The 26,494-nt window shown below is 40.5% G+C and overlaps 1 protein-coding gene across 8 annotated transcripts in view; it reads right to left on the bottom strand.

Annotated features, from left to right (window-relative positions):
- Window positions 1-26,494, bottom strand: part of FARP1 (FERM, ARH/RhoGEF and pleckstrin domain protein 1) — a 215,201-nt gene that overhangs the window by 94,908 nt on the left and 93,799 nt on the right. The window lies entirely within an intron of this gene.

Raw genomic sequence — 26,494 nt, 5'->3', positions numbered from 1 at the left:
TCTGGCAGCTTTGATAACGAGGGGGCATTAGAAAATTACTTTTAAAAATGGGCTATATAAAAGATAACACTTCAGTGTGTCAATAGTAGAATAATAAGCTCTTGTTTTACACTGCTTTTCTTTTTAAAGCTGCCAGTCATACTCAAACTTTCCCATCTTTACCCTGCCTTATCTAAATGGACAATCATTCAGTCAGGAGGTAACAAATTCCAACTTCTAAACCACTTCACAAACACATTCCACCTGAGTTTTGGTCTTTTCCATCCCAACACCAAGTACACTTCATATCAAAATCAAGTTTAGCATGGAAATACACCTGCAACCTCTGGAGCAGGGAGATGCTCATGACTGCATCCAAAGCATTTTCATCAGCAAGTTCCAAGGCCCATCCCCTTCAGCAAGTTCCAAGGCCCATCCCCTTCAGCCTGATGTCCTTGAGGCTTCAAAGGCAAAGGACACAGATGAGCATCTAACACTCTCCTGGCTCTTTGTGCTGGCTGGGTTCAAAGTTCCCACTCAGCACAAGGAATGGGTTCAAAGTTCCCACTCAGCACAAGGAATGGTACTTTTCTAAAGCACTCTGCTCTTGCTGCTCAACATTTCATGTGGCTAATTCTTGAGTGTTTATCCCCCTCCAGGAGTCCAACACCCAGAGGAGTGAAGCCAAAGGTTCTCAAGGCATCTGTAATGCTGAGTTGTTAGCTAAAAAAGCAGTAATGAACAATGTCTCATCTGTGACTAGAAAGATTCATAGATTTATTTTCACCTTTCAGTTCCCCTATGTATTGTGGAAGATACTTAGGAAAACAAGACTATTTTTAAGATTCCTGTTAGTTGGTATTTGCTGCTTACTGCTTGCACATTACCAAATGGTGGCCATTAGGACACAGTCTTAGCCATCCATCTTCCTCTAACACTGTGGCTGATACAGCAGAATTGCTGCTTTGGACCTTGGAAGCAATTGCTGACCTTGAATTTGCATGAAAGGGATAAATATTTTAGTGGTAACAAAACAACTGTTCTATGAGTTATAGTTTTATATTATCCCAAAGGCTATGGTCTTGTTTATAATTACTCAGAAATAACATTTTCAGAGCATATACTCTCTTTCTTGAGCACATCTCTACAGCTGCATTAGTCTGCTGTGCCTGCAACCCAGAAGATGAGAATTCAAATCCCTTTCCATATTTTTTTTGACATTGTTTCTGAATGCACAGTTGGAAGCTTAACCCTGTCTGTCCTCCTTCCAATCCAAAAAGCAAACTACAATAGAGTTACCGGAAGAAAAATCCGCTAACATTTTCAAGAAGTCCTTTATCTATAATTAATGTCAACAACCTTTAAAATCTGTAATTCTTACATCTAACATTCATATTTTAAAGATACAGTATTCCTGAGTTATGCTGGGTATGGAGACAGTTTAAAAATTAATGAAAAAGCATTTATTTAACAGACAGAAATATAAATGGCATTTTTTTCGTTAGGTATGAAAGAATCTGTTACTTAATTTTAAAGAAAAAAATTAGTTCTTACCTTATGAAAAGAACCTCTTGTTAAATTTTCAATCTCTAACTATTTTACTTTGATTACATATGACCATAATAATTTGCATCCTAGTGTTCCTCAGCCCACTGCAGACATTGGATGATGCTGTGAATTTATTTTCTTCCATCAAACTTAATATCCAGCAACGCATTAATTTGCTGTGAATTTTTAAACACATACAATGACTTTCTGATTCATGCCCACTCACTTTGAAAAGATGTAATCACATTTAAAAGCAATCAGTTAATTGCATTTCAGAAAACATTCAACTGATCATTGGCCACTTTTTCTACAACTCATGAAAATACAGCTCATACAGCTCATGAAAATGTTGTTTTGTAATGAAATACTCACTTCTCTTCATCATCTTTCTCCTGAACTCTGTTTACTTGGAATTAGGTTGCACATGTAAAATCTGTGCAACCCAAAATTTCTCCAATATAATATTTTTTTCCCCATTTGAATCTGTCTGCTGCTAATGAGGGCATTCAGATGTACTTCCAATGTATGCAGTCCTATCACTGAGCACATGGGGTCTCTTGCCACCAGTTATGAGAGGACATGCACTTCATGCCTGCTATGGAGAGGGATACCCAAATCCCAGTAAAATCTATCTTTCCCACTGGGATAAGACACACAAAGGGAAAACACTACATTCCAATAAAAGAGGGGGTGTCAGCAGCTGTTGTAGCAGTTGTTGTAGGGCCATCAGTACTGTAAAAAATCAACTTGATATGGCCAGCAACAGGAAAGTTTCTGGCACTTCTAGGCAGCCACTCCTGCTAAAGGAGATTGGAGAGAGATGAAAAGGGTGGGGGGTTAACATTTCAGTTTGGATTCAGTTTGGGTGCAAGGCACCTGCAAGCAAAGGCATAGTTGGCAGGTGTACACACCATGAAGCTTCCAAATGCTCCTACATTTCTTTGGATAACATATTTTAAGGAGACAGCACACGAAAAACATGCCACGAGCCACAGTAGTAGCTAGTGCCATTTACAGTTGAGTTTGTCAGGCACTTTCCATTATTAAATACTGCTTTCAGTTACTTTAAAAATTTTGCTAGGTCATGTTCCACACTAAGCAGCATTTTCTTAGGAAAGTTTCAACCACAGCAGCTTAAGCCAACTACTAAAAATGAGTAAAGGAAAACATCCACTGCTTCCTCATGTTGCAAGTATTTCTTTGCAAAGGTTCAGTTGGTATCAAAGCTGACAAAAAGCTTAAAATTTGGACAAGAAATAGCCTAAGGTCAGAAGCATTTCAGGAAGAAATATACAGTTCTATGAAAATCTAATTTATGGCATATTCTATCTATATCAGAACCTGAAAAAAGGTTGCAGCCTTAATGCTAAAATACCCTTATGTTTAAAGGTTCAACTGAACAACAGGAACATTCTTTTAGACATTTTTATTCAACTAGTGCAGATTTATTTTTAAAAAATACTGCTCCATCCCAGTGAACCAAAATACTTCACAACAGAAGAATCAACAAAAACATCTACCTCCTCCAACTAGAAAATATAAAAAAAACTGACTGAAAGCTTTAAGACAGTGAACAGAGTGAAAATTGTTATCATATGATTCTTTTGCTTTTGACTCCAACATTGTCTTCTGGAAGGACTTAATGATTTCATCTTCTTCTAGTCTGGAACTAGTGTAGGATTTACATTCATAACCACGGAATCTACTGCAGAATCAAATGTTTTGGCAGTAGAAAGGAGTACACAGTGAAATTATTTCTAAGCTGTCATTTGTGTGTACTCAGACAAGCATGCAAAATCAAACTGAGATATTGTTTAAAATCCCCTAGGATATCCCCACGTTTCAAGCTTGCTCTCTCTCTCTCCATCCCTGCAACTTCACTGCTGTGTTGCATTAAAAGTCATCTCAAACACAGAGAAGCTTACACTAGTAATTAGTCCCACAAGGAACTCTGGTTTTTTGGTGTATCATCCCTCAAATGGACACCCCTGCACTTAAGACACCATCCATGCACTTATGATCTTTGTGTGTGGCAGTCATGCTGAAACTGCCCCTAACACCAGAAAAGGAGGAGAGCTGAAATCTTCCTTAGAAAATCTGAACAGAGAGCATGGTGACAATAATTTCTTTAGTAATATGTGAACATGAGACCAAACCAAACTGTAGCTGTACTGTAATTTGAAACCATGAAGTTTTCCTTTTGTCTGTATCCTTCTGCTACATCCTAGGCAAGCCCAATGCCTACCCTGAGGCATTCAACTCCTCCAAACTTTCTCCCTTCGACTCTTTCCAAACTTTCTGCTCTGCTGAGGGACAGCAAGAATATTAATTAAAATATTGTCTTCCTGATAAATTAGATAAGATATCTTCCTGATAAATTAGAACCTGCCCTCAACAAACTCATAGAAATGGTGATGTTCTTTGGGTAGGATTAAACTGTCTAGTCGCTGCCTCAGAGGTAAACTGGACAAAATAATGTCTGCCTGCTGCTTAACCAAGAAGAAATAATCCATCAAGAGGAAAATGCTTCTTTCCCTTTGGCAGGATGGCATTCATATCTGAAGGTAAAGTCTCTTTGTGTGATGAAATAGATCTCAAACATTCACGCTTGACAAGTGTACTCTGCCAAAGCAAATGAAGAGTATTATTGCATGCAGCTCACTGCTAGCTCTTTGAAAGCATGGGGTGGTCACAACTTTTCAGTAGAGTCAGAAATCATGATCCCCAGCACTGGCATTTGGGGAAAATCATGGCCATTCAACTTGGTGGAACTAAAGCTAGGCAAAAAAGGAAGAGCTGCTGAAGAGGGCTTCAAGGTTTGCTTTGTTCTTACCCCTGTGCTGGTGGCAGCACCTCTGAGGAGACACTTTCTGAGCCCCATGCTCTCTGTTGCCATGTGGAGCTTCTCTTCTGCAATCCCAGTGTGCCAAATGCCCTCCCTGCTTTACTATGTGACCCTCTGACCTGCTGCCTCTCAAACTGAATTTTAGCTAAATTCATCAGTCAGGAGAGACACCCCCGTGGAGCCCAGAAGAAGAGTTACAAGCATTCACTTAATACTTCAACCATGTTTGAAGCACTGCTCCCAAAATACAGCATCGTGGTTCTTAGCATAAAAAACCAACTGCGTGTTATAAAATTGTAACATTTCTGCAGCAGTACATGCTACTTCAGAAAAATACCTATATATATTTTCCTATAAAGACCCTATTCTTAACTGGGTTCACAGGTTATTTTTGTTCCCTTCCCACCCATTAAAAAAAAAATCTGCAAAATCTTCAGCAATACAAAATCTGCTGATGGGGACTGTGAATTAATCTGAGGACTGGCTCAATTATCTGAGGACTGGATCTTCTTTTCCTATTTTACAGCAAGCACAAGCAAGATAGTATCTGCTTCCACTTTTATTAAATTACCAAGAAAGCTGCCACACACAAGAAACAAAATTCCTGTGTTAAACAGCTCTGTCATCTTTATTTTACAATTACAGGGAGGGAAACTGGCAGACAGACACATTTTGTGATTCTGTGGGCACTGAGCCCTTAAGTGTGCACAGGCTTTGTGGTATTCAGAACTGCCACCAAGGAAGCAGTAAAAGGTTCATTTTCCTTTCCCTTTCAAGCATTCATGGGGTTCCACCATGCCATGGACAGAATCAGACACAAAAAGAAACATCTCATATTCAGTTTTATCAATATCAGATTAATCTTTCAATACTAAATTTTAAATTGTCAATAGAAAAAAATGTCAAGAGAAAAAATATTACAGTTACTGTCAAATACTTCACTGATGTATGAAGATCTAATGAAAGTATGAAAAGTATCTATTAATGAAGTATGAAAGTATCCAATATGCCATACTATGGAAGCAGGAAAGAAGACTGACTGGGAACAATCCTGAGCCTGGATTATGCTAGACTATTCCCCTCCCTAGAAGTACTCAGTACTCTTGAGTGACAAACTAAAACATGGATAAATACTTAACATAAATTTTGTGAATGGCACACCAGGAACACTGAAATCTCGCCTTCCTTTTAACTACCAAAAAAGAAATGAAGTAATTCACGTGTTCTAGAAAGTCACCCGATTTGTTTCCTTGTAATCTACTCTTCAAAAATATAAGAATTACACTACATCAAATATAAAATCCAGACTTCAGACATACGCAGATTAATCAGTGTTTTCTCCATGCTGTTTGAAAAACACATCACACACTGCTTCTTAATTTTAGGATTGCATAGCCAAACACCCCTGCTGATGGCACCCTGGTCCTTCCCTTTCTATTTTGCCACTTTGTCTCACCAAAGCTTGTTAGAGAACCTTCCTCCAGGTTCTCTGGGGGAGGTTGGGAAGAGACAAGAAACTTAAGGAAACTCTATTATTATGCCTTAAACACATTTAAGATTGTTTATGGGGTTGTTTTGAAAACTACGCAATAAAAATCAGATTAAAGCAAAAATGAAGATGTAATTTAAACAGAGTATTTTTAGCAAATCCAGATGAATACTTTTCCTAATTTAAAGCAGACAGGACCTTTTCAGTCAGGCTCCAGGGACAAAAAGGAAAGCAAATGTCTTGCATCTGCTGAAAGTACTTTCCCTGTCTGTGCTTTGATCAGTCAATCGGCCTCCCTTGCCACCTAGCAACTAGCACATTTTTCCCCTTAATCAAAACACTGGAGGACAACTGCTAAGCTCAGTTTCACCTCCACAGTTGAGGGCAGGCACTGCCATTCTCCAGGTCACATTTCTCTGGGCACATCAGCTCTCTGAATAAGCAAAACATGATACATCTACTCTAGCTTTGCGCCCACTGGTTGCTTTTTTTCTGCTGGGTTCTGCACTATTCTTTTGAAACAGGTAAAACAGCATTTTCTTCAACTTTTTGAGAACTTTAGTTCTACTAAAGCATCAGAACTTCTGCCCCCACTTGCATGCCCCTCTGGTGAAGTACACCCTAAGAGTTTTACCTTTCAGCTGGCTGGAGCAAAAACATCCCAGTACAAATTAAATAAAAAAAAACCCACTGCACTTACACACTGTGACCAGCATGCAGCAGCTCCAACTCAAGGACAAGTTACACTTCTCACAACAGCAAGTTAGCAGAGATCAAAAGAGATGATCAAGGGTTTAACTTTGCCATGCTAATGCTTGCTCACTAAAGCTCCTAAGAAGTTATTGAATCATTTATTTGCGAACAAAAAACCCCCTAACATCTAAAGGTGCCAAATGGCCTCATTTCCCACGCTGTTAATTCAGAACCTGTAATCAGCATCTCAGAGAAAAGTATTTATTAACCATAGGATGAAGTTTCACAAATTTTATTTTCTCGGCTTTCCTGCTATGGGGGATTAAAGGTAGGTAGCATTATTATCCTTTCTTTTCCAAAAAAAACCCAAACCTCTCTTTCCCCCCCAAAGCTCTTGCATTTCATTGAATTCCTTGTAACTGAATTTTAAAAGATTGTATCTCTTAAGTTTCGAGCATCTTTTTTCCTTCCTGGTTTTCCTACACTTTCATTCCACCTTCTGTATCGTATTTCTGAATGGCTTTCTATATTGCACTTCTCCTTTCCTCCTCCATCTCTTTTCCAGAGGCTGTGCATTTCTAAAAACTCTGTGGTTCTGCTCCTTTCTACGTGTTCCCTGCTAAGAGGGTTCTCCCTGCAGATGTTCAAAGTAAGACCCCCCTCACTTCACCTCTCTCCCTCACATCTCAGCAGGCACATCCACTGAGAAGCAAAAGGCAGATGACACTGCAGGCAAACAAATGGCTGTTCCTATAAAGCAGGCAGCTGCCAGGAGGGATGTTTTCCTCTCTCCAAAAGTGGCTCTGTGCACACTCCCAAAGGGTGCAGGCACCTGGAGGAGGAAGAGGAAGGTAGCAGAGTGCACCATTGATAAACATGGGCTGAAACTTTTGGAAAAACCTGGGCTGAAAGAAGCAGCAGAACTAGGCCAACCAATAGACCACAGCTTCTGAGCAGGGACATAATAGGGCAATATAGAGATGCAGGAAAGGCAAGACATGAGATAGAATCATAGAATCATAGAATTGGCTGGGTTGGAAGGGACCTCAGAGATCATCAAGTCCAACCCTTGATCCACTACTGCTGCAGTTACCAGACCATGGCACTGAGTGCCACATCCAGTCTCTTTTTAAATATCTCCAGGGATGGAGAATCCACCACTTCCCTGGGCAGCCCATTCCAATGTCTGATCACCCTCTCCCTGAAGAAATTCTTTCTAATGTCCAACCTAAACCTCCCCCGGCACAACTTGAGACCGTGCCCTCTTGTCTTGCTGAGAGTTGCCTGGGAAAAGAGACCAACCCCCCCCTGGCTACCCCCTCCTTTCAGGGAGTTGTAGAGAGTGATGAGAAGCCACAAATCCCCAACCACCTGAGACACTCAGCTGTGGCACTCAGGGACCTTTCCATGAGAATTCTTCCAGGCTCACAACAGCTCCACCTGCTTGGCCATCACCAACTCACACAACATCACCTCGGCCCCCCAGATACCTTTTTCCAGGTGTCTAAAGGAGTGTCAAAATAAAGGGCCTAATGGCAGCCTAGATCAGAAGCCAGAGTAACCTCTGCAAGGACACTGCACTATTCCTGGCAATGATCTTCACTTTTCTCCTCCTTGCTTCTCCCAGTACACTCACACTCAGGCAAATGGGACCACATACAGTCTTCTTTGAGCCACAGTTGTACTGCTTGAAAAATACACCTATGAAATCAGGGGAGTAAATCCATTGTTATCCTCCACCCAAGGGAGTAACAAGAGGAAAGAAGTCTTCCCTCCTTACTTAAAGGAATTTCTACAGGAATCTCCTCTGGTGAGCCCTATCCCCCTCTGCCAACTCTCATCCTTTTAAATATGTTGTCCTGCTGGTTTTCCTAAAACTCCAGAATCTGGAATCCTGTGTCCAAAACATTGAAATTTCATTCAGAAAAAGAGTTTAGCTTTTATAGATTCATCTGAAAGGTTAAAAGCCAATACATACACAATCTATAAATCTTCAAAAGACACAGACAAAAGGGGAATGACTTTTCCCTCTTCTTACAGTTTTTAAAGCTTATTTCCTGGTGTTTGAAAACAGCAGTACCACGTAGTTGAACAGAACACAGGGACTTCTATCTCACAGGGCCTGTGCCTTGCATGAGCCTCCTCAGATGTTTTTCTTCACCAGTGCTCCATGACCACATGAAGCAAGAAAGGTCTCTCTTTCCACATTTGGTCCAACTCTGTGTTTGCCTTCTGGAAGGGATAGGAGTAGCAAATCATGACATACCAGGCTTGCACACCTGCAGTACCACCCCACCCCCATGCCTGACTGACTTTCATGTCCTTCATCTGTAAACAGAAGCCTCTTTTCCACTTTGGACTGTACCATAAATTTTGATAATGAAAGGGAAAAGGAAGCTATCACACAATGAAGCAGAAGAAACTTTCCTAACAATTCTCAAACACTGGCTTTAAAACTGGTTTAGAACTTCTCTAATTGCTATTCCCCATAAAACAGGTGTAGATCAGCAGACTGGGGAAAGCTGTGCAGGAAGGGAGAGTATTGATTATCCCACATTAACTGCACCTGCCCTGAAACTCCGCAACAGAATTCAATCTGAGTTGAGCCTCTAAATTAAAAACATTTTCATTGTGTCCTCTAGTACTTGAGTGAAATTTATGCAGAGGCAGAGCAGGATGAGACCTTTCAGAGTGACACTTTACTAGCTTCAAACCTGATGAACCCTGCTACACGTGAGCCAGGCTCAAGCAATTTGGGAGCTGCACAAGACATGACACCAGTACTGGGTATTATCTAAAGCTCCTGCCCACACTTTATACTGCATCCATTTAAATAATCTTTTTATTCACAAAGTAATTTTAAAATATCAGTTGTGGACATGCACAATAGTTCATCACTTATCACCTATAATATTCCACAAAATATACTGCATAATATAACATTACTAATCTCCACTATCTGTAATGGCAAATTTCCTGCATTAACTCACTGAGTATACACTGATTTTAATCCAACAAAGAAAAGAAATTAAATAGCCAGGCCAAAGAAAAACTAGGAAGCCTAAACAACACATCATAAAATCAACAATCACCAAGCCAAGAAAAGGCTTGGAGGGAAGGGTGACTGGGTTCTTTCTTTGGTATTCTTTTTTTTTTTAACAAGGAAAGAAAAAAAAAAATCTGCTTAGAAAACTGACACCTCCATGCAAACGCTGCTTCAAAGCTTTTAGCACAATCTCCCAGGGCAGAACAATAGGGTCTCTGTGTGCATAACCAGCTCAGGCTGTTCCAGGCAGGAAGAGGGTGCCCTTGCCTTTTACAGCAAACTTATTTCTCTCTGATGAAATCAGAATCTCTGAATCCACAAAATCTGGCTCAACTTCTTGAAAATTCGTAGTCTCTGAAGCAGGACAATGGGCAACAGACAGGTACTCCGGTGAGAGAGGCTGTGGTTAGATGTTTCCCGGGATGTTTGCCTGTCCTGGTCCTGCTCAGTTTCCCTGCAGTGGGGCTGGAAAAGGGGCATAACCACACTTAGTGATAAGGCTGCATTTCAAAGCACCCATTGTTCCTTTAATGTTCTTACAGTGCCTGCAAGTGAGCAAAAGGGTAACTGAGTGCAACAGGTACTCTTCATCTTGCTAAATAAAAGGAAAGCGTGGACTGACTGTAAGAGCTGTACCTGTGAAAAAAAATTTAAAAATTAGCTGTCTGCTACTAGGTCAATTAAAAAAAAAATAATCTCAAAGTAGGCCAGTCACAGAGGGTTGGCTTATTCCATTCAGGGAGATGGACTGTGTTATAGCTGCCACAGGCTCCAACGTACTGCTCTCCATAGGTTGCCCCAAGGAGGTCTGACCTAGATAAAAATTTATCAGATGCCCCAAGATTGGCATTGATCCATTCAGGGCTTTAAACATCACTCTTGAGCTCCGGGCTTACCTCAGCAACAGAAGGCAAAAATATCAGTCTTCTATGAATACCAGTCTCTCCCAGTCAGGAAAATAAAGAGATCAGGAACAACAGCTATGGCAAAGAGATGAAAATAAAGAGAACAGGGACAACAGCTATAGCAAAGAGTTGAAAGTATTTCTTGTGGTGAGCCAGGTGATCTGCTGGTATCATGGCATGACAGGAGAGGTGCTTGATGTGCCTGCATGTGGCCATCCCTATCACACATCATCCAACTCATCCCTGCTGTTCGCCTTGGCAGATACGGTCCCATCCCAGGACTTCTGCTGGAAAAAGCCAAGGGAGAAGACCAGAGGAGTCCATAGTGCCACAGCTCCATCCCTGCAAAGGTCTGAGCAGTCACAAGATGAGGGCAGAGACAAGCGAGCCACCAGCTGGATGAATCCTTCTGGCAGAAAGGTACTTGGCACCACTGTCTTAGTCTGACATGCCACTTAGCATATACAAAAGTTCACCACATGATTATTTCAGTCAAAAGCATGGTTTATGTCATTACTCAGAGAAATGTCTTAACTCTGTATATTCCCTCCACACTCAGAATGATTCCCTGCCTGCAGTAATGTGCATAGGTTTTAATTCTGATGATGTTTTTTGTTGTTTTTTAAAGGTATCTGGTGACCTCCTCCAGTCTTACTGAGCACAGTAATGCTCTTCCATTTCTGAAAGGGGATGCTGGGAAAACAAAACAATCCAACAAAGCTGTTTCTATCAGCTGTAGCAGCTGCATGCAACCATCCTGTTTGCTCAGCTCTTAACATCTCAGAGCACTGTAGTTCAAGTAGCCCATCATATTGAAAATGCAGCTTTCTCTAAATAAACTCATGTAAGATTTTTTTTCCCAAGAGTAGCAGATAATTTTAGTGCTGTGAAAGACTTCCAGGACTATTTCTGTACTGCAGTGTAAAAAGAACTGATGAGAGAAATGCACATTCAGAAGATTTTAATGTAAAGTTTTGCACAACTGTAAAAGAACTGTAACTGTAACAGTTAATCTGTAAGGGTCCATGACTTGCATATTAAAATTGAGAAATTTGCTGAGAAAAAAATATAACCAGAATCCATCCTCCTAATTTTAAAACTCTCAGGGGAAAAGAAGGTCTATGTTAAGTAAGTTATTCTAGATAGAAAGATCCTGCAGTAAGTGGAGATTATGATTTGATACTGTCTATGGTATTTGCTCCATAAGGGATAGAAATTTAAACTAGTGATTACAGAGAGTGTCAGTGATATATTAAAAAACAAAACCCCAAACCCCCAACAAACTAAAACCAACAAAGCCAGAAATAATGGTTCAGAAATATTCTGAAGTTACCTCTTTTTCAAAAATCTTGAAGTGTAAAAGTAATTAAATCTGCTGAATTTGTCATTACATTTAAAATATTCACTTACTCCTGACTTACACCCACACTGGCTACCCTCCATTGGGATGCTCTTTACCTCTGAATTCAGGAAAGAGCAACTGCACAAAGGGAAGAGATTCAGTTAAAACTCTACTGGGGAAAAAGAACCCCAATAAATTGGGCTTTCTGTCAAATGCCTGCAGCACCTTGGGACAGCCAAGCAAGCAGTCTTATTTCTGTTAAGACACCTCCAACAGCAAAAATATCATCAAATCCATAAAGAGTTACTGACCTATCAGAATAAACGTCATAAAACAAAACCAAGGCCCATCATCCAGTTAAAAGGATTTCTGAGAGCTATTTATAATGGCAATCTATACATGGTGATGGGCAGTAAGTGATTAGCAGTGCTCTCTGTCACAGCTGATCTGGCACCTTTCACCCTCACCTTGCCTTGGGCTTCAGTGGGCAGGGAGCACATCTGCAGGGCAAATAAACTGCACTCCTGTTAATAATTACCCAGTCCCATATTCCAAACTTCCAACTTCAAAGCTCTGCTTACCTCTCCTCAGAAAGAAAAGCTGAGTGACTTCCCTTCAGCTGTACTCATCTACAGCAAATTTTGCTATCAGTAAGACAACATGGAATCAAAATCACCCATCCATAAAAGCTGGGGGATTGAAAGAGACAAAGGGATGTGTCCTTATTTCTCAGGTGTTAAGGAGAGAAGCTGGGAACCAGAAAACAAGAGTGATTTAAAACTATGGCTCCTTCTGGTGCATATCTGGATCCTCACATACATATATATACATGTGCATGGTATGCCAGGGCTATAAATGATGAGAGGGAATTACCAGATCAAGATGACCTTCATTTCTGAACATAACAGAGCTCACACCACCAGAGGCATCTCAAGTGATGCTGTCTGAACTCAGATCCATTTCTGGATCTACTCACCCAGGCAAGATCAGCTACTGGATAAACATCACAGAGATGCTTATCACAGGTACTCGACTACCTCATTGCTTCAATGAAAAATCACAGAATCACCTGCCCCAAAACGTTAGCACCTTAGGAAGCAGAATTTCCCTCTGCCCCTGGATTTAGGAGAACCATATCACTGGTATCCCTTATTTAGCCAGCCCAGAAGCCTGTAAAGAAAACCACAAGAAACTATTAATTAGCTCAGCAGTGCCAAAAAATCCCAAAGGCTACAACCCAGAGAAGATTTCCAGAGGAAGTGATTACCCAGACATTCAGAAGACGTGCAGTCCACCTTCACACCAAAAGCTTCGAAATAAAGGCTGTAAGGTTGAAATGAAGGAAATTAAAATAAATGAAAATGCTTAGAACAGAAGTGCTATGAAAATGTGAGATAAAAGTTGGCCAAGTATTAGTATTTTTAAAGCGATAAAGGTAATACTGCAAAAGTATCAACAGGGAATGAAATCATCATATTTCAAAAAATCTTTTCTCTAATTCTGAAAAAAAAAATTACATGGCTGACCAAGCAAAAGCTGAGTCATATAGATTTTTCCAGAATGACTGGAAAAGTAGGTGTCTATTTGAGAATAATTTGTATAAAGCCTGAAACTAAACTGCATTGATTTGATCCCCTGTAGATTTAGACAAAAAGGGAAAAGCCAAAAAAAGAAGCTGAAAACACCATTATCTTGAATTAAAGAAGCAATTGAAACTGAGCACCGTGCCAAGACCAAATAAATACGCTTATGGATATAGAGGGTTTTGTTGTTTAATAGTTACAGCAAATGCAAACAAACTCTCTAAAAGCAAATCAGATTATTTTAACAGTTCACCACATGTAAACTTCCCTAGCACCAAGGGCAAAGGAAAGAGAATATGTGCATCCATCAATTAGATTTCCCCTTACACTACCTCCCAACGACTTGTGATTTCTCTTTTCACCCAAATCAGAACGTTTCTAGGAAAGAATGTGGAGGCATCATTAAAGCAGAAAGGTCAGTGGTACTGGCAGAAATGCAGACAGAAGGAAAAGAAAAATCTCAGAGGCAGATTAGAAGCAATGGTTGTAAGCGGATGGCATTCTTACTGCCATCTCATCTGAAATGACTGTTCAGTCACAATTCAGTAATACCCCAAAAATATTCTTCCAGAGGTGGAATGGGGCCCCATCCATATGCATTTCTTCCTTGACATCTTGTGAATCCAATCTAACCTGTGTACAAATTAAAAAGGTGTTTTGGCTGCTGATCTGGGAAAAACAGTGTAGTCTTTCAATTAAGGTTCTTTTTTTCCCTGTGCAGCATAGCCAATAATAACAATTTTTAGGGTTTTTTCTCCCAAAATTGGGATTTATATAGGCTGTGTGAAGTGCTTAGCCTTTTGAAGAACAACATTCACTCACCAAGCCATATGGACTAAAAAAAATAAGCAGCAGCTTAAGAGAATGTGAACTTGCCATTTTTAGTAATGCTTGACAAAGCTGCCTCAGGACAGCCTTTTCAGCACTGCAGTTGTGTTTTACATATGCAAAGCTACACAATTCCAAAGGGAGACAAAACTCCAGGTGGTAAATAGCACCCTATCTCAACTCCCCTACTTTATTGCCTGATGTGGAGCCTAGAAAGTACAAACCCCTCCCCCCAAACAACCCCCCCAAAAAAGCAAAAAAACCCCAAACCAACCAACCAACCAAACAAACAAAAAAAACAAAAAACCAAACAAAAAAAGAAAAACAAAAAACCAAACAAAACCCAAAACCATCCTTGAAAAAGAACACAGAAATTTGGCTCTTAACCAAGAGCTGAGGTACCTGGGAGATTAAAAGGAAATCTCTTGGTGTAGAACATGATTTCCAGACCATGTCACCAAGGTATATTTAAGTAATTTCTTCTGCACAGTTTGAATACACAGAACAAGAATCTCTTCATAAAACAATGTCCCAGAGTAACTATGCACACAAACTCCTCTACAAACCTCAAGCTAAGAGGGGAGGGGAGGAAAAGAGAAGAACTTCAAAGCAGAAGTGAAAGAGGTAGGGAGATTCTTCACTTCTCTCCAAAAGAAACAAAAGTAGCTGTAGTGAAGCGGTAGGAGAATATTAAGATGAAGTATATGGTGCTAGGAAACAGTGCAAAACAACATTTCTGATTAAAGCCAGGCACTTTGCAAAGGGCATGGAGCTCTCCTACCACAATCATGTGAAGCAGTTATGCTATGAGGAGAATGCTTTCTGCATCCCATTCCTGTCCTCACAAGCTCTGGGCAGGGCGGCAAATACTTACCTGCTCCAGGTAAACATAAAAGTGATAAAGGGTTCCTCTGCTTTTTGGTCTGACCAGCAGCATCAATTACCAGTGAAGTACTAAAATAGTTGGGCCACCTCAGTTTACTTTTCCACATTAATTAGCAGCCGAGGTCAACACATGAAATCTTTCATTAAGGGTACAAAACCATGTGATCTGACCCACTCTGGATGTAGCTACCCATGTGCTCGGGTGGCAAAAATCAATCTCTCCACTCACATGCTTGCATGGCCCATCCTCCTTAGGCTGAGATTCACAAAGGGAGCAGACTAAGTCCACCTTGACCTTCCCATGGAAAGGAGCAGGGTCATCCCAGCTCCCGCAGCTGCTGGCATCTGCACCCAAGGGGACATTTGGTGCCCCAGCCTACCCGAGAGGGACCTCAAGGGGCAGAAAAAGGGGAAGAATTAGGTTGTAGCTCCATCAATTCTCTGGTCAATAGGAGCAGCAATCTATTTAAAGAATGAGCCTGCTGATAATTGGTGTGTGTGAATGAAGGGGAGAGAGGGGAAAGGAAACTGAAAAGGGAACAAGAGCAGCTCAAACATGCACCAAACACTGCATGAGCTGTAAGCGCCCATCAGTTGCTTCCATTTTTATGGCATGCTTTCATCCAGAGGAATGATCTGCAGGAGGAAGAGCAGGTGGCTTTTTAAAATTTAATTATACTGAGGAATACAGCTGGGGACAACGGAGAGCAAGCTATGGTGGGATGGCTCTGACAGCAAAGGCCAAGCAGCAGCAGCAGTGGGCAGGCACGCTGGCAGGCCTGAAAGGAGGGGAGAAACACTAGGGGAACTGAGGCCTAGCTCAGTTTTCATGGGTGCAGCAAAGCTAACATTCATTCAAGTCAAGGCCTCAGATCTCAAACCAAATAAGCCCCATTTCCACTGTCTTTCCATAAAGCTCACTCCATAAGCTCACTGATTCAGTTTTAACCAGCCTGGTGCATGCACAACAGGGTGATGTAGCATGGGTTACAGGCTGTTGAGAACCCCCAAGATCTATTGGTACTACACACCCACCAGCTTTTGGAAAACCAGTGCTGTAACGCTGTTAAAAAACAGCTATTCTGACTTATGACTCGGCTACCAGCAATGCAATGAACTGGGCTCATTTCTATCCTGGATCCCCCAGGGAGCAGGATCCTGGCACATCCCAGCAATCTTTCCTCTCAGTTCACAAGGTCAGAGCTGGCACACCAAACCAAGGTGCATGCCTGAAACCACACAGTCCCCAGGGCCAGTTTTCCCGCCCCTAAGAACATCAGGGATTTTCACCTGTTTGTGCAATTTCCCATGTGGCCTGCAGCAGAAGAGGCACACGGCCTCATTTACCTCCAGCCCAAGCAGGGACCTCGATGCAGAGGCTACTCCTGGGTGCCTGTTTTCTTCAAGCTCGTCACTCTGCAGAAAAATCATTCTTGCAAATGTAATCATCCACCCTACCAGCAATGAGGGAGATAAACTTTGAAGCTCATGAAGTGTGTCTGCTGCTCTTACTTCAACCACTGGGACAAAGTCGTAATTGTGCAGCTGGGATGCTATGCAACAGCAAAGTCATTTTGGAGGGTTTTAGGCAAGTACAGAACAGGGGCAGCCTTCCTAAACCCCAGCAAGATGTCAGCATGAGAGAGAGTGATGATTTCCTCATGCTGCATTGCCACTAATCCAGAGAAACCAAACATGTGAGATGGAGGGAAAAGATTTATATACCTCTTACAGTACACGCACATACAAGACTGCAAATCCAAAGAGTAACTTGCCTGGTGTTTTTTAAATTTACCAGGCAACTACCACACTTATGGGTGGTAGCAATACAAATCATATTCCACCTAGTGACCATGTAACAAATAGACTTACATGTTATTGTTTATCAATGGAGCCTTCATTTTTAGCCCTGAGGAAATCAGAAACTAACTGAGAAATTTTGAGCCAGCTTACTGCTCTGTTACTTTCACAGTATTACTAAGGTGTTCCCTATTTCACTGCTGTAAATCTACAGTCACATATTATTCTTCAATAGAGTAATCTTTAGACTTATTCTAAGCACATTTTATTTGTGGAACAAAAGTGAGCAGCTGAGCTAGCAGAAAATAAATCTGACCAACTGCATGAACCGATCTGGTGGCTGAGCTCAAATTAAAGTTCTGCCTTCCACTTGAAATGACATAAGGGATGATAAAAATCACACTTAAATGTTCAGCAGAGCAGAAATTGGGATCTAAATAACAACCATGTGAGATTACCTGTACTACCACAGTTGCTTCCTTCTGAACAATGTTTGCAAGATCTGTTTTTACTGATGCAGATCACGCTGGCACTGCTCTGACAAAAGCCCACTCAAGATGCATGGAAATTCAACTTGCCAGGAACATTTAAGAGCCTCTTCATGCTGTGTACATGGACCTAATACACTAATTTCTATAAAACCTAGCATTCCTCTTGGATTCTCATGCCTGAAAAACTTTCACAGCAAGCAGCCAGGCATATACCACTGCAATGCCATATCCCAAAGGCAAATTGAATGTTCTGAGGCTGTTTTGTTAAGGAGCTACAGTATGGAATTATCAAAACACAATGTAGCATAGCTGCTGGTACACCAACAGAGCATTTGCTCAATAACAAACCTGCTGGGAGTTAGGTCTGCTTAACACTGATAGCTGTGTGACTGAAGTAAGGTGGCAAGATACTGCAGCAGAGGGAAGGACCTAGCATCCAAGTTAGAGGAAAACCAGAAGTCCTGCTGGCGCCCTCAACAATAAGGAAACGGAGGCAGAACAGCAGCTAGAGGGGAGTAGAGCTTCAAATTTATCAGAAACATAGAAGAAGAGAAGATGGCATTTCACCATCATTGTCCAACTCTATCAATACCTTTTTAACAGTTCCACTCTATGAAACATCATAAATCTGAACTGCTGTTCTACAGTATGTTAAGTATTTACACTGTGGCATTAGAGCTGTTTTGCCAGGTACAATTTATAAAAGGGTGGGGAGCCTTTCAGAAACCATCAGATCATTAAGTTATGATTAATGAGTTGGGTGTAGAGGAAGTAGGTGTTTGACATCAGGTACTGTGCTTTTGGGAAGTTCAGCCATATGTTTGAAAAGAACTTACATTCATAGCAATACAATTTTTTAATGAATCTAGTAATTAGCATTTCTATAAAAAGAAAGGTATCCCTGAGTGTTCAACATCAAAAGCACAAGATTAATTTGCAAGTGAAAGTCCAAATTCAGCAAGATCCTATAGTCTCTCTGGTCCTATTTGAAGTCAGTGGAAATGAATAGAGCATATCACCTTTCAGGGTCAGACCCAAAGGAAGAAGCATTCATCTAACTTATGTTATCATTTCACTTGAAAAACACACTTCAGAAATTATAGAAGCAAAACCAATACTGAGTTCATTGCAGAACTCCTAATTTTGAGGAAAAGTGTTCTGGGAACATAAAGTAAAACAAAAAAAGCTACTCTACATTTCCAACACATTGCTATAAACTTCAGCTTCTTGTGGGAATCGAAAGAAATCCTGAAAGATCTTCAGAAAAAAGGAAGATTCCCTGCAGAAGCTCCTGTGGGTGAAGCAGAAATTATGTGCCTTATGACTGACACAGACTCATTATTAATTTTATCCACAGCATCCCATATTACATTATACATTATATGGACAATAGCCATAGTCATGACAACATCCATACACCCATTTTGCTCAACTTCTGCTTCACTCTTCTTTATGTAGATGGTGTCCACCTTGCCTTAGTCTCTGGACTGTCCATTTCTACCACAGTATCTATACAAAAAGAGCCAAAGACATGTGTTTCTTATTTCTTAATAAGCTAAAACTTTACACTAGCAAGTGAGTGCCCTTCCTCTCTATTCAGAATCACATTTTTATATGTGACCTGATTTAACAATGGTAAAATCAGATTGCAAAGTCTCATGTGGCCTTACATGGTTTGGGGGGTGCTTGGCACACTCAGATCCTAATGCTGTAGAATACCACCAGGAATACTTCTTCAGTGACCTGATCAGGTAGATACAGTCAGAGAATAACTTAAAACTAGAAAAGCAACAATTCTGTCTCTGTACAAGCTCATGAGACTGTGAAAGGAAGGAGCCAGGATGGTGCAGGTCAGCAGGTTCTCCATTACAGTTCTGCAAACTGCAGAGAGGAACAAACAAGACAGCAAAAGTTTTGTTTTAGCAGACTTTCTGACAATCAGGGTATGTTATAGCTCCCAAAAGGAAAGGGTCCATCTTTTCAAAGTTGCCAGAAATGGAACACAATAACACCTGAATTCTGAAGAGATTTGTCCTGATTCCATAGTTAGCATTCCACCCCTTCCTTCAAAGACCTCAGAGATGGCAGAACAACTTGTGAAGCTTGCAGCCTGCCACTGAACTGCTAGGCTTGGATTCATGCCTTGGAGGCACAGGGCTGGCATAACTGAATCTTCAGGTTTATATTTAGCTGTACATTGAAATTCAGTTGCAAACCCATAATGTGAAATGACCTATGCAGACCCTACAGTTCTTCCATCCCTTACAGTCTTCACCTTTATACCAGCAGTTACTGCTTGCATGGGGAACACCAATAATCAAAAAACATATAGAACAAGCCAGCAACATCAAGAATTTCTGTTACTGACAGAGTCTTTGTCCCCTCTCCTTCATCCCAGTTGTGAAGCCAGATCTGACTTGCTGGGATCTCACACATCCAGGTTGCCTGGCAAAGTTAATGGAAAAAACCCCCCAAGTCAGCTCCCATTGTGCAAACCTCAGTGATTCCCTTCTGCTTCTCATAAGAACATCTGGAAAGCAACACCATCCAAGAGGACTGCTCAAGGGTAGGAGGGCATGAGAAGGGAAAAATCCTTCTGAATACTTGTGCTATATTTAAACTCCAGACCAAAGCTTACACTTGGAGTGAATGTCTATCTCCGGTAGGAATGAAAAATTCCAAGCACTGAACAAGGATGTGCTAAGCTTTTCACAACATGCCCCTAAGCAATTGCATTACTGCAAGCTTGTAAAAATGGAAAGTACAGTGACCCTATCTTCCACTGCAAATTGTTGCGGGGACAGAAAACAGGGAGCAAAAGGAAATTTCAACAGTGCAATGGGGGGGGAATAATCTCCGTTTTCAGCCCAGAAAGTTTGTCTGGTTTGTAGAAATACCTCCTACAAAGAAGGTGCAAGCAGAGCAAGGAGGATGCAGTAAAATCAGAGCAACTCAGAATTTCAGAAGAAGTCTTAGTCTGGAATACAAAATTCACATAAAATTGTAGCAATATTAGAATTAATTGTCAGTGAAGGCAATGAGAGCTACAGATACTTAACTAAGATGTGAAAAGAACACCCAGGAGATGCAGTTATGGCCATTTCACTGTTTAGGTCCATAAATTCAGGCACCATCTTGAGAAAAACAAGTTTGTTTCATTTCCTTAGTACCATCTGACCTCAATGTGTTACTTGTGCAAGGTGCTGTCTTCCTCTCCCAGCCTAGCAGGAGCAAAAGTGCTGTGCATGCTCTGTACAAAGCAGCACATAGGAAAGGTCAAGATAAACACAGGAAAACTACACAGAAAGCCAGTATTTCAGGGAAACATATTCCCAAGATGAGCAGTTAATGTAGTCAGAATCCTGTGGGGACTAGACACCACATATAAATTCATTAATATCAAAATCAAGTCATTATCAAAAGAGCAAAGACCTCAGTCTGAACTCTAGTACTACTCATAGCATTTGAGACTAACCATGGCCACATGAAAAGGAAGAGAACTCAATGCAGTTATGACACAAACTGGATAGGTGAGAAGCTACATCAGCTCTCAGGATTATGAACTCTGCTGGAATCAACCAGCAAACTTACCACTGGAGTTCCTTGCCTTTTTATTTCCATGTATAATTACAAGACAGCTGCTTTAGTAATTGTTGGTTGAAGATAAAGATATGTCTGCATGACACCTCCGTGATACCCCAGCAAACTAGGGGACCAGGAGAGATGAATCACTGGGAACCCAGAGGTGTAGGTTGATGTTCTCTACTGGGAAGCATAAATCCTTTCACACAGAGCTCCCTGCTGCCCAGCCACAGGCTACTGCTATTTTCACATCTTACCAGGCTACACTGTGCTGTTGGATGGATCGTATCCATAAGATACTCTCCTTACAGCAATGCAAAAAGTATCTTACATGCACCAGAACTCACACTGTGGAAAGTGAAAACAGCAGATTCTTCTGTTTTCTTTTGCCTCTGTATTTTTCCAGTGGCTCAAGCAGTGGCTAATCTTTAGCACTGAGGTCAGAGGGCTTAATGTGCAAGTCCATAAGTAAAGTCAATGTTTCTAAAACATACAACAGATAAAGGGGGAATTCCAGGATAAAGCTGTACAGTTTAAAAAGCCCACAGTTTCTTCTTCCTTTCCTACTTTTTACATTAGCAAACAATCATTACAAAATTATGGTTATGTCTTACACTTGTATGCTAGTTATGGTGCATTATCAATTAAAAACTTCATGCGTTTCCTAATTTACAGAACTTTGCTCTTACCCAAACTCATAAACATCTGACTACTTTCCAAATCAAAAGCCTGGTTGCCATAATATGCCTAGTGGTGTCTAGAGTCACTCACACATCTCCCTCAGCTGGATGTCAAGTTGACCATTTTTACTGAATATACATTTTGCAGGTATTCCAGTCAAGGTGGAAAGGCTTTACTGGAGAGAAAGTCTGGGCCTGATGCTAAATGTTTGGGCTCTAGTGTTCAGGAATTTGGTTTCAATTGAGTTTTGTAATTACTCAGCTTGAAGCACAAACTATCACATAAGATATATCCTGCTGACTTAGTTCACTTCTACAGATGGCTGAATAAGCCCTTTTAGAAGTTGTAAGACTGCACTTTTCCAGTATACATAAAGCTGGCTACAAGGTTGCCTTTTCCCACTAACTAGGTGTGCTGTACACACAAATAGTATTTTTCATCTCACATTCAGTTCTACTGGCACATAAATGTTCACCAATGTTGATTATATTGTACAGAGCTTGTACAGTATATCTAGGAGGTATCTAATAGCTCCTAGAGGTGTTTTTCAGTGGACTATGTCTTTCAGAGCATTTCTAGGTGAGGCAGCATTGATTTTTTGTCACATGAAGTATTTGTTGTCACAGGAAGTGTCTTCTGGGCCAGGTACTAAACTATTAGTGGTGTAAGTTTTCCTATTGTATCCTATTGTTTTAATTAAAATCTGCCCTTTTACTCCTTAGTCCATTAATGTATATGCTACTGAACTGCAATATCAAGTAAAGATAAATGACAAAGCCTTCCATCTGCTTTTTGTATAAGAAAAGAGAGAGGAACCACAATTCTTATTCAAGATTATGCTCCAATAGCATGATGCAATGAATTAAGCTGGTTGTATTTTTTTCATTTTTAAAAGGTCACACATTGACCAACTTATCACAGAAATTAATGAGTTACCACATTTATTTCCATATTTAGTAATATAAGTAATAGAACACATTGTGCCATTCATAGCTGTATGTCATGCAGCTTAAAAATTTAAGGAAAGGACCTACCTATACCTGGAAGGTTAAGATTAGCCTAAGTTTAAAACACTTCATTTACAAGTTATGAGTAAAAATAGCGGGAGAATTCCTAAAATGTCACCAGATTAACAGGAGCCACAAAAAGCAATGCAAGACAGAGTGATACCTGTTACTTTAACAGAGTAGAAATTTTCCTCTAGAGAAAAGTAAGTTGAAGTTAACTTCTCCAGATTCAGGAAGGTCTACAAATTATGAAGGTGAACATGCCCTGGAAATCCTTCTTGACCACAGCTTTGAAAACAGAGAAGAAGCATTCAGTTCTGCTTTAGAGTTGGTTTTAACTTGGACTTTTGCACAGATAGCCTAATGCATTCACATCTCAGCCAGTGGAAGAAAAATATGTAAAACTCATAAAATGCTTAGAATGACAGAATCATTAAGGTTGGCAAAGACCTCTAAGATCATCGAGTCCAACTATCAACCCAACACCACCATGCTCACTAAACCCTGTCCCATGTTAAAAAAAGAAAAAAAAATTAACAATTTAGCATCAGGCCATTTGGAAACTACCTGGATCAGAAGGAAAGGAATTCAAGAATGGCTACCCCCAAAAATATGCTTCCCCTCACCCTTAGGCTTAAGTGCCCTGAATACATCATGCAAAAAAATACATAGCAAGGGGTGATCTTACAATAATGCCAATAAGCATTCTGTATTGTGAGCAGGAGACAGCAGTTTGACAAATCATGTTTTTGTTGAAAAAAACCCCAAACCTTTGCCACCAAGAAAGGTGTCCAAAACCAATAGCTAGAAGCCCATGTCAGCGGGACAGTCACCATCTGCTTCCAGCCAATGTGGCCAACAATAATTTGTATCCTTCTGCAAACTGTGTAAATACAGCTACTTTTATAGCAATATGATTTTTTGTATAAATGATGGATATTTACTTATTTTGCTCCTCTGGTTTACCTTCTCTGAAATGCCCTAAGTCTGACAAAAACAGGCTGGTAGAAAGGACCTACATACATAGAAGAGTGGACATGAGAAGAAATACCACCAAAGAGGCTTCAGCTGCCAGTATTCTTCAGTGGCCAAAATTTTATCTTAGTACTTTCCTTTATTTCTCCTCCACATGGTGAGCAGATGGATTCCCACTTCAGTATCTGGTGGCATCACAAATCAGTGAATTTCAGCTTGACTGAAGCCTTGGAAGCAAGAAGCCAATTAATTATTTTAAGTTTGCAGAAGCAAGACACCCCAGAGGAGTTTTGCCAAGGAAAGATGGAAGAGAAGTTATGGATGTGATTGTGAACTCCCAATAGAATGACACTGGCTGGAAAAGCTCTGATTTGTTTCAGAGTGATGGGAATAGATTCCTGACAAGTGTTAGGGAAAAAAAAATGTGATGGGTGGCTGGAATAACATCCAGTTCCTGCTTCTTTCTACAGGTGTCTCACATCCTCATTTTTACCTCTGATCTTGTTGTTGAGTAATTCCTGTGCAACACTTAGGACAGGTTCACCTCCTGCTTGCACTTCAGCTGCATGCCAGGACTTTCTTTCACTGCAGTACATTGCTTCCTACTATGTTGTTTCCTCTTCTACCACAATCCCAATATCACTTCAAGCTTTGCCTACTAGATGACCTCTCTTTTTCCACTGTGAGCTTTTTTCTTTCTTCCTTTTAGTCACTCTTGCAGCTCTTTTGTGAAATGTCTGCAAATTTAACAGCTGTCTTCTTTGATGCTTTGCACCAAAATCAGCTACAATATTCCAGTGGTGTTTCTCCGATGCCAAATGCAGATGGAACACAACCTTGCTAGACCTGCCTGGCATTTTCCTGGTGATGGATCCATGAAGATCCATAATGGAAGAACCACACTTGCAGTTTCTGCTTATCTGCTATTACCAACCATGATTATGCATCATGTCACGTTGGCTTTTTGTTTTCTACAGACTGTAATTGTGAGAGCACAGAACCAACACAGCAGTAAAAAGCCTGCAGGGAGCCCATAAGCAGGGTTTTTTCCAAGTATTTGTCTGTACTGTACTAATACTAGGACTGACTAAGTAAACAGATTTTCAAGTTGAGCAATGAACAATCATCTCTTTTCCTCCTTCCACTACAGAGGTAAACATATAGTCTCATACCATGCCCACTGAAAAAGTCATTTACAAACCTCCCTGCTTTAGCACTGTGTAGCAGACACCTGCAGGACGAGGTAGATATTTGCTGCAAAACATTGGGCCAACTACTCCATGTTTTCTGTGCAGCAGTAGGGATGACTGACCAACAGTATCAGTACCAAAGCTAAAGATAAAACTGGTTTGATTATTTACAGGTTCCCAAACCCAAACCTGATAAGAGCTGATAATGATTTACAGGCAGCAGGAGTGCTTAAGGACAGAAGCCACAACACTCCTGCAGCAGCAGATCAGCAGCTAGCATTGGGTGCCACATGCTCAGCCACCAGGGGCTTGCACACAGGCAGAAGCCTAAGTCCTCCATCAATGGAGCTGGCTAATTACAGCTCACTTCTATTATCTGTGCTTCTGAAGTCCTACCCTGTCAAGGGGAAGGATTTGCTAAAGTCAGGGGCCTAAAATGCCCTTTTCTATCTTCTCCATCTTTTCATTTTATTCTGTTGTCTCTTAGCTTCCCCTTAATTAAAATCAAGAAATACTGAAGAGTTTTGCAAAGAAAAAGCAAGCAGACTGAACAGTAGTTCCTCTTTGTAAGTCTAGCATCACTAAACAGAAAGCCCCCTGAAGGCCTATTTATACATTTCAAACCTTTTCTGTGAGAAAGACTCTTTGTGAGATTGCTACTGCACCTTCCCAACAGGTGACTTAACTAATACCTACAGAAAGTGTGCTGTCAAGAAAAATTCACATACAGACAGACGGCCCCCAACACTATTAAGTCTCATCTGGAGCAGTTTAATAGTACTGCTTCTCATAGGGAAGACATCAAAGGAGACGTTTCACTTTTTGCAGGTGCAAATTTCATACCTGTCATCAAAACAGCTATTTTGAAAACTTACTCTTACAAGCTCTAAACCTCTTGCAAGTTATGCAGCTTACACAAAGAGACACGAAATTCTTTGCATTAATGGAATAAAAAAAGCAGCTTCACAGCAGTCATATAGGTCCTAATTATTATTATTCACATGAAAAGTAAGAACATTAATATTACAGAGATTTGGTTTCCCTTCTGTATATTAACAACATGGTTTGCTGCAACATTATTTTAATATACTTAAGGACCAATTGCCAAACTGTTTCTTTTTTGAAGTTCAGTGTAAGGAAGAAGCATAAAAACCATTTACTTACTGTCTGTGAAAATGAAAATATTTTCCTGTAAGCTATTTATATAGTACTTTGTGCCTGCAGACAAATGCCTATAATTGTGTACCATATCATACTATAAGTATCTAACCAAGGTGATGGTTTGCTCTGCAAATTGTTCCCCTGACAAGTGTCCAGTTTAAATGGTGGTTGTGCATCTCCTGAAAAATGCTGGAATGGGTGCCCTCTCTACACAGAGAAGTTACTGGGAAGAGGTATTGAAAACTATACTACATTGGAATAGCTCCACTCACCCTGAGACACACTGATCTGAAATAAAAGTCACTTTATTCTGAAAATAATTATTACCCTCACAAAGCTCAGCGGTAAATCTGGCCTTGAAAGAACTGACTCTCTTTTCAGCTCATAACACAAAGAACCACAGAATATGAACTTCATGAAAATAACTTGCTCAAAGAAAACTAAAAAGTTGCTTGCCTTGGTAG

Source organism: Heliangelus exortis, chromosome 1 (assembly GCF_036169615.1).
Source record: "Heliangelus exortis chromosome 1, bHelExo1.hap1, whole genome shotgun sequence".
Classification (NCBI taxonomy): Eukaryota; Metazoa; Chordata; class Aves; order Apodiformes; family Trochilidae; genus Heliangelus; species Heliangelus exortis.
The sequence above is the reverse complement of the archived record's forward strand: the minus strand, read 5'-3'. Positions and strand labels throughout refer to the sequence as shown.